Source organism: Etheostoma spectabile, unplaced genomic scaffold (genome assembly GCF_008692095.1).
Source record: "Etheostoma spectabile isolate EspeVRDwgs_2016 unplaced genomic scaffold, UIUC_Espe_1.0 scaffold00002137, whole genome shotgun sequence".
Taxonomy (NCBI): Eukaryota; Metazoa; Chordata; class Actinopteri; order Perciformes; family Percidae; genus Etheostoma; species Etheostoma spectabile.
In genome coordinates, this window is record NW_022602861.1 from 4,646 (window position 1) to 13,464 (window position 8,819).

General features: G+C 38.1%; 1 pseudogene; it reads right to left on the bottom strand.

Moving 5' to 3' along the window:
• Positions 1-7,657: 7,657 nt before the first annotated feature.
• On the bottom strand, positions 7,658-8,593 carry LOC116675688 (olfactory receptor 11G2-like; annotated as a pseudogene).
• Positions 8,594-8,819: the final 226 nt, after the last annotated feature.

Genomic DNA, 8,819 nt, shown 5'->3' on the forward strand with positions numbered 1-8,819 from the left:
GTGTATTATTTTCAGTACTCCAGGCATGCAGAATGGTCCAGCTGTGAGTTTGGGAGCTCTGGCTTCCTGCACGAGATCTGTTGTCAAAAACTTGGGGTTGACTTTTGATTGCAGCATGAAATTTGAAAAGCAGATCAGTCACGTTGTTAAAATGAGCTTCTTCCAGCTTCGCCTGCTGGCTAAAGTTAAGCCCTTTCTGAGCAGGCACGACCTAGAAAAGGCTATTCATGCTTTTATCAGTTCAAGGTTGGACTACTGTAATGCCCTCTATGTTGGTCTGAATCAGACGTCCATCTCAACTTGTTCAAAATGCTGCTGCTCGCTTTTAACAAATAAGTCTAGACGTGCACACATCATTCCCATTCTCTACACCCTGCATCGGCTCCCTGTGCGTTTTAGAATAGATTTTATTGTTTGTTTTTTAAAGCTTTAAATGGTCTTGCCCCAGAGTATTTGTCTGAAATTTCAACTGTACGGAACACAACCTGTCATTGCGGTCTTCAAATCAGTGGTTTTAGAATTCACAAGGTCCAGGTATAAACGGTGGGGTGATCAGGCTTTTGCAGTTGCCGCCCCAAGACTCTGGAAAAAGTTACCCCCTGATATACGTACTGTTACAGATGTCGCTCTTTTTAGGTCCAAACTTTAAAACATATCTGTTCAGTCTTGCTTTTAATACGTAGAAGTGGTGTGACAACTTCATTCTTTTGTTTCTTTGTAACCTTTTCTGATTTTACTGTTTTCCATATTTACTCTTTTTATTGTATGTTGTGTTTTTACTCATTTTGTTAAGCACTTTGGACACCTGTTGGTAGTTGTAAGGTGCTATATAAATACATTTTGATTGATTGATTTGATTTGATTCATTAATTAAATCTGTAGCGCCCCCTAAAGGGCCGATATTCAACAGATTTGTTTGACATCTTAAGATGCTATATGGCAAAAGTACGTTTTGCACATTTCACGATTTTTGTAAAAGAAATCCCAACCCCAAGTAGATGTGACTTTTGTAAATAGAGACCCAGACAAACCTTTTACGTATCTCGTCAATATTAAATCCTATCAACAGAAACCAGTGACGCTACTGAGAAGTAGTTAAACTAGTATTGCTACTGCCCAATAATCTTCAGCATAAGGCAACGTGACCTCTTCAAGTATTCTGATGTATTGAAATTGATTTACGATCCCTGGTATGTGATAAACAGGCCCAACACCACAGTATGAGAAACATCCCATAACCACCATGCTTCACTGTCTTGACTGGGGCTTAATTTAAGTGCAGCTTATAATCTTCTGCACTTCTTTATATGTTTTCCCCTCTCATATCAACTTTTTATCCAGCAATGTCTGGACCGAGCCATTTTGCTTTATGAGTATTTCAGTGTGAAATGCAATATAACCAGCATGCGCAACATGTGCTTCCTTCCTTCCTTAAATATGTATGTATATATATATATATATATATATATATATATAGAGTATATAGATATAGAGTATATGGATTAAATATGGGCTATAACTGACACCTGTTTCTTCACAGAATAATTAGCTCACTAATTGAACACAACACTGCTATTATTATGAACATGCTCCTTTCAATTACATATTAAATTCCACAGAATGAGCAGCATGCATGTCATGACTGTTGGTTTGGCCTATGTTTGTCAGAGGCGTCAGTGATGCTCAGCAGTTTTATTCCAGAGCACAGCAGAAAGCTCTGCTAAGCTTCAGAAATGCTTAAGGAAATGTAGCTTGTGTGGAAAATACCACATTCCACTACCATATTACTTACTTACACAATAATGCTGGCTATACATGTTTGATTTAGCAAAAACAAAAACCTAAAACAAAGTTCAAAGGTCAACTGGTGCCCCTCATTGTTAATGCCTATCAGGGACAATGGTTCCAATTTACTTTACTGGAGTAGAGCTGTTCCAGCAACATGGAGACAACACGGTAACCCTACAGATACCAGTGAAAGCTAAAAATCTGTGGGAAAATGTTACATTTACAACTTTCCCGGCACAAAAAAATCCCGGATGATCCCCCATTTGTTACTAAACAGCTGGCTAAAAGGCTGGCAACAAAATGTAGGCCACACATAAATTGATAAAGATAAAGATTGAAAAAGTAGTTCATATATCACAAACTAACCAACACTGGATGTTCCATTTCCCCTAATGCAACTCCATAATAGTGATGTTGGCAGATAATTAAGAAAGGTAATGTGTCAGTCAAACAATGTTCCATAGACATGCTCTAAATGTTGTTTCTAGTTTAAGATAGAGCTCTACAGCATGGCACCTCACTAACTCACTCTCTTGGTTTTTCTCTGTTGATAGAAACGAGAGGAAGAGGAGTCAAACATCACCGCTGTCAGCAGTGTGACAAATCCTTCACATCATCTGGATATTTAAAGATTCATCAGAGAGTTCACACTGGAGAGAAACCTTACAGCTGTGATCAATGTGGGCAGCGTTTTCTCAGAGTTGTGACTTAAAAGACACCAGCGCATTCACACTGGAGAGAAGCCGTACAGCTGTGATCAATGTGGGGCAGCTTTCACACAACAGAGTGCCCTGAAAAGACATCGACGCATTCACACTGGAGAAAAGCCAGACAGCTGTGATCAATGTGGGGAAACTTTTTCTCAGAGTAGTCACCTTAAAACTCACCAGCGCATTCACACTGGAGAAAAGCCGTACAGCTGTGAACAATGTGGAAAAACCTTTACTCATAGTATTACCCTTAAAAGACACCACAATTCACACTGAGAGAAGCCGTACTGGTGAACATGTGGGGAAACCTTTTCTCAGCATAGTAACCTTAAAACTCACCAGCGCACTCACACTGGAGAGAAGCCGTACTGGTGTGAACAATGTGGGGAAACTTTTCTCAGAGTAGTAACCTTGAAAGACACCAGCGTATTCACACTGGAGAGAAGCCGTACAGCTGTGAACAATGTGGGGCAACGTTTTCTCAGAGTAGTAGCCTTAAAAGACACCAGCGCATTCACACTGCCTCGTTGTGAACATGTTTCAGTGCCAAGCTGTTTCCTCCTCCTCATGCCCTGATAGCTGTGTTGTTATATTCTGATCTTCTCTCCACATTGAAGGCTGACCAGCAGTAACTTTATCTTCTGAGCAGCATGTATGTTATTGTGGATCAGCTGGACTGTTTTCTGCCTTTCCTCAGAACTCTTTACCATTTAGGGACCAGAATCGGTGCCTGAACCCATCCTTTTAAAAATACATTTTTTAAATGTATATTTAAAAAAAAAGGAGCACAAAAAGACAGTCAGCAACATTTAAGAACGGCTTGCTTATTACTATATGGTCCAAATTAAATGTAATATTTCTCCAGTAAATTGCTGCTTAATGACAAAAACAACCACTAGATGGAAAAAGGCAGCCCTGGTATTTCAGTAGCACCAAAATCCCCGTTACTATTTGGTCCGATAGATACCGGGTGTTAAGGCACCGGTGCCGTACTAGCACCGGGTTTCGGTACCCAACCCTAACCACAATGTACCCACCGTGGGAAGGAGAAGGCCCAAAGGAGAAACATTAAGACGTTTAAAGATGTTTTGGTTGGAAAACGTAGACATGTTTGAAACTTTTATTTTTTTGAAACTTTCTTCTCATCTCTAGAAACATACAAATTATTTTGGGCTGACAGGAAGTCATGTAATAATCTTAGGAATACATTTTGTACCCCTTATCTATTTCTAAACTCCCAAAAGTTGGCAGAAAATAAACTTTGAGCATTGTGAGTTTAAAAAGTGCAAATTCATATTTGTGTAAATTGGTCCAAACAGTCCTCACCATTACAGCATACTAGAAGTTGGCCATTTTTAATTGTTTTAAAAAAGTTATTGTTGTTTTGCAGTTTTAACATGTTTTTCTACTTCGTGGAATTTCATTTATAATCTTTCTCTGACATTTCATATTTTCTGTGATTGAATGTGGTTTCAATCTGTTGTCTGTTCAGACAATTAAACGAGGCCTCGTGCTGATTATTTGTGACTTGATATGGTGGATTATCCTTCCTGCCGTTTCTGTGTTTAAACTCCTTGATAAGAGAACGTTTCCATCCACTAAAAGTGCTGAAAGATTCAGATTATTATGCTAAGTGTGTGACAACATTATGGGATGGATCCCACAGAGATAGACCTTTAGTTAAAGATAAGATCCTTTTAGTTTAACATGAAACAGCCCCGAAATCACCATCACCAAACCCACCAGACTCCATGTAAATAATCACTACTTTAGCGTGTATAGAGCAGCATATCTCCACCAGACTCCATGTAAATAACCTGGGGTCTTATTTATAAACTGCAATGTATAATAAAATAAAATAAATCCGATTTATTAAAACCATGTGCATGCACATCTGTAAGTAATATTTGTTTATAAATCATATATTATCTAGAAGTGTGCATATGTGAATCAGCATCTTATCCCTCCCTGTACACGCCCACTTTAATTTTAATATATTGTTATTTAAAGATAACTTGTGTATATTTCAACCTGGGGCCTGTTGCACGAAACTAGGATAAGGGATTAAGCCGGGATATTCAAGTTATCCTGGATGAATTTAGCTTGGACTCGGTTGCACGAAACCAGATTGAATTAACCCAGCCAAGTAACCATGGAGATTTATTCTTTGCTGCTAGCCTGGTCCAGAGCCGGCTAACAGCCAGGCTAAGATTAATCCTGGAGTCTCATGTTTAAATCAGCTGCCGTCTGATCCGAAATAACGTGTTTAACAGTTATTCCGTTGTCTTCTGCATGTGTTCTGCTTTATTAAGTTAAGTTTTATTTAAACCCTACTACAGTTGTTTAGATGTTAGGAATGGTTGCCCTGGCACTCTGATGCGGAGTGGGACTTTTCCCGGTGGGACGGTACTGTCTCGAGGCTGCCTGGCGTGTGGCCGCTGGTTGGTGGCCGCTGCCTGCCAGCAGACCTGCGAGTCGCGTCAGTGTCTACTCTCTTTGTAAAAGTAGAGATGAGCGGCGCAGCGTCCGTGGTCTCAGCTTCAGGTTTATACAGGACGCGCTCCGGAGATTAAGTGTGACGATATTAATGTAGCGATATTCCCAGATGATATTAATGGCAGACTGGTCAGAGACCAATACATTCATGATTTCATTTTTGTTGCTTTTCCTTCTCTAATAAAGGTAGTTTGTGTTACTCCTTAATAAGTGGGCCTAATGTTTTTCTTTATTATAGCTTACATTGGTTTCATAACCTTCTCCATAAGTCTCATATCAACGGACTAATAACGTGGTCTACGTACAGTAGCCTACGTATGTAGTGTAGTTTACATTCATCACACCGGGGAACACCACAATGCTTCTTCATCTTTTATTTTGGTGCGGTCACTTGTCAGAAGAATAAAAAGACATGAATATTGTTTTACATATGCTCACAGCGTGTATTGAAGTCACTTACTTTTTTTTCTAGTTGTCCCTTCTGATTGTTCTGTATGAACATTAATTGTACAAAGATTAGGAATATCTTAGAGATTTGTGCATGGTTGTAAAACATGTTCTCACGTTGTGAATAAGGGTTTGAAATTAAGCCTATAGTCCTTGGTCCATTCCCGAGGGAACATTAGTTCCCTCTGCTCTCTTTGAGGCAAAGGCTAGATTTTTTTACACCCCCACACATTTAGTCGGGTCCACTATTTGGGCTTTTTCTCTCCGTTTGATAAGAGCCGTATTTCCCTTTTTCCATATCTTCCCTCCTCGTTACTTTCCATTGGAAGCTGCTGCTCATTGGGTGAAACATATGGCGCATGCGTCTTCTCATCTCTGCATCAGTAAATCTGTGATCGATACCGTGGTCTATTTGAGAAAGCCGTGAACGTGCACTTATCCCAGCTAGCTACCCTGGCTGGACATAGCTCCACCTGTTCATCCTGGCTCGGCAAACCGATTAAGCCGCGATGAGCGGATCACACTAAGCTGCGCTTTTCACTTATCCTGGATATCTTATTTTCTTTCGTGCAACAGGCCCTGGTCTGTGCAGCTTCGATAGTTTACTATAAATATCCTGGTGTATGCTAATAGTACAGGGAGATCCTACAAAAAGAGTAAATCATATGCTGTATATTCAGCACTGTTGAAGTCACACAGTGAAGTTGTTAACTGTGCTTTTGCAAATTATCCTTTTAGCACAAAGAGTTTTTTATTAGTAATCAGCAATGGTCCCCTGATATCTGACAAGCAGGCAGAAACCAAGCTAAAATCAGGAGAATATCATTGTTTTTCTCATGATAATGTGATATTGCAGAGGATTACATACAGACACATATCTGTCATAGGCCATGACTGCCAACAGGAAGAATTCTGAACCCCCTAGAGTGTAATATATGAACCACTGAAAGAGACAGGCTGAATAAGATATGGTCTGTTGTTCAGATAAAAAGTCTATCAAAAGCTTTGGATAGTGGGCACCCAGATAGCTCAGTTGGTAGACCGAGTCCCTGTATATAGAAATGTACTCCTTGACGCAGAGAGCCTGGGATCGGGTCTGGCCTGCGGCTCTTTGCTGCATGTCACTCCCCCTTTCATATCTTTAACTCTCCTGTCAATAAAAGGCCTAAAAAAGCCCAAAAAATAATCTTTAAAAAGAAAAACTTTGGATAGATAGCATAGCATCAAGTATAACAAATTTCTTATTTATTTATTATCATTAAGGTTGTCCAAAATGAAATGGTAATAAAAAAACAGGAATAATACTGAAAGTCTCACATAACCTGAGATTGCCTTATTCAGTCTTCAGTGCCTGATCTTGGTCCAGCAAACACAGAAATGTAATCTGTGATCTGTTTTAATGTGTGAAAAGTTTTTCTTAATCAGACTGTTTCAACCTCCATGGATTTTGTTAAACTTTCCAAAGGAAAAGCTCTTAACATGTAAACAACTTGATCAGACTGTAGAGGTCTGAAATAATTTACAGTATGTTGATAAACATTACAGGTTTTGTGACTCATCATAATTAGAATGACAGAGACATCTGGAAAGGTAAAAGGAGCATTCATATAGTCCTCTAATGTCCAGAGTTTGGAAGAAGTTTATCTGATTTCATATTTCTTTTTGAATTATTTTTAATTTTCCACAATGAAATTAGTATTATTGTTTAAAATTCTAACCCTTTTACAATTTATCACAAATAGGACACAATAAAACTATAGAGAAAACTCACATGTATGCACACTTGTGTTCAAGGCTGTTGATTTAAATGTCTTGGGATTTTATGAGAAGACAGAGAAACAAATACTACTAATTCAAATGTCAGTGCTGGTGACAAAAGTCCATTTTACTACGGAGACAAACATGAAAATGCAAGTATGCATTCGGTGATTGCATGACAGACAGATAAAAACAATGTGCTGGATTTTTAGAGATCAGAGGAAAAAAAATTGACATCACACTGTTGGAGCTCATGCTTTTTAAGTTTAAATTAGAAACAAATACTTAAATTAAATGACTTTCTAGAATCTTTGCATTTTTTAAGTTGTAATTAATGTATACAGTTCAAACAATATATGTTATCCAATATACTGTTTATACATAAGTTAAATGTGTCTTGACTTAATCTCTTAAGGTGTTTATGAATTTCTTTCATTTTCAGTCCACATATGTGCAAATTAAAACAGAGTACAGAATAATTTGTAAAGACATGAGCGCACTTTGAAGAACAATTTCTTGAGGTGTTTATAGATTTCTTTCATTTTGAGTCCATACATGATTGGATTAAAAGAGGATGATAAATTACTAGTTGTAAAGACATTATTAAACGTACAGTTTTAGGGACATCAGTTTCCAGTCGAGCTAGAAGTACATCATATGACATCAAGCAGGAAAAGTTGATCAGAACCAACAGGTGGGGTAAACAGGTCTGTGCAGCTTTTCTCCTGACTTCTCTACTACTTCGATAGGTTACTATAAATATCCTGGTGTATGTAAAGAGTATGAAGAGTACAGGGAGAGGTACAGATCCTACAAAAAGAATCAACCCATATATTCATCACTGTTGAACTTACACAGTGAAGTTGTTAATTGTGCTATTGCAAATTATTCTTTCAAGATAAAGTAACAGGTTTTTTATTAGCAATCAGCAACGGTCCCACTGAAAACTGACAAGTGGGCAGAACCCAAGCAAAAATCAGGAGAATATTAACAGTTGTTTTTCTCATGATAATGTGATTGCAGAGGTTTACATATAGACACATATCTGTCATAGGCCATGACTGCCAACAGGACGACTCTGAACCCCCTAGAGGTAATATATAAACCATGAAAAAGACAGGCTGATAAGATATGATCTGTTGTTCAGATAAAAAGTCAATCAAAAGCTTGGATAGATGGCAGTGCTGTAAAGACAGAGTTGATTAACAAGTTGCAATGAAATGTACATAGGCTCATGGAGGGATTTGCTAATCACTAGATGCACACAATGGTAGAATTACTGCAAATTATAAGAATATATGCTGTAAACATGATCACAAAATAAAGATATCTGTATTTCTGCACTTCCACATGCCCATCAAAGTTATAAATGTTACATTTAATTCATTATCCATGTCTGAACAAAATGTTAATGAATAAAACAGGTAAATTACTAGAAGTCTGATACAACCTGATATTGTCGTATTCAGTCATCAGTACCTGACCTTAATATACACTGGTGTTGTCCAACAAACACAGAACTGGATCTTTGACCTGTTTGAGGTTTTTATTAGACTGCCATCAACCTCCAGGATCTCACTTAATTGCTCCAAAGGAAATTCTACTAACATGTAAACAATT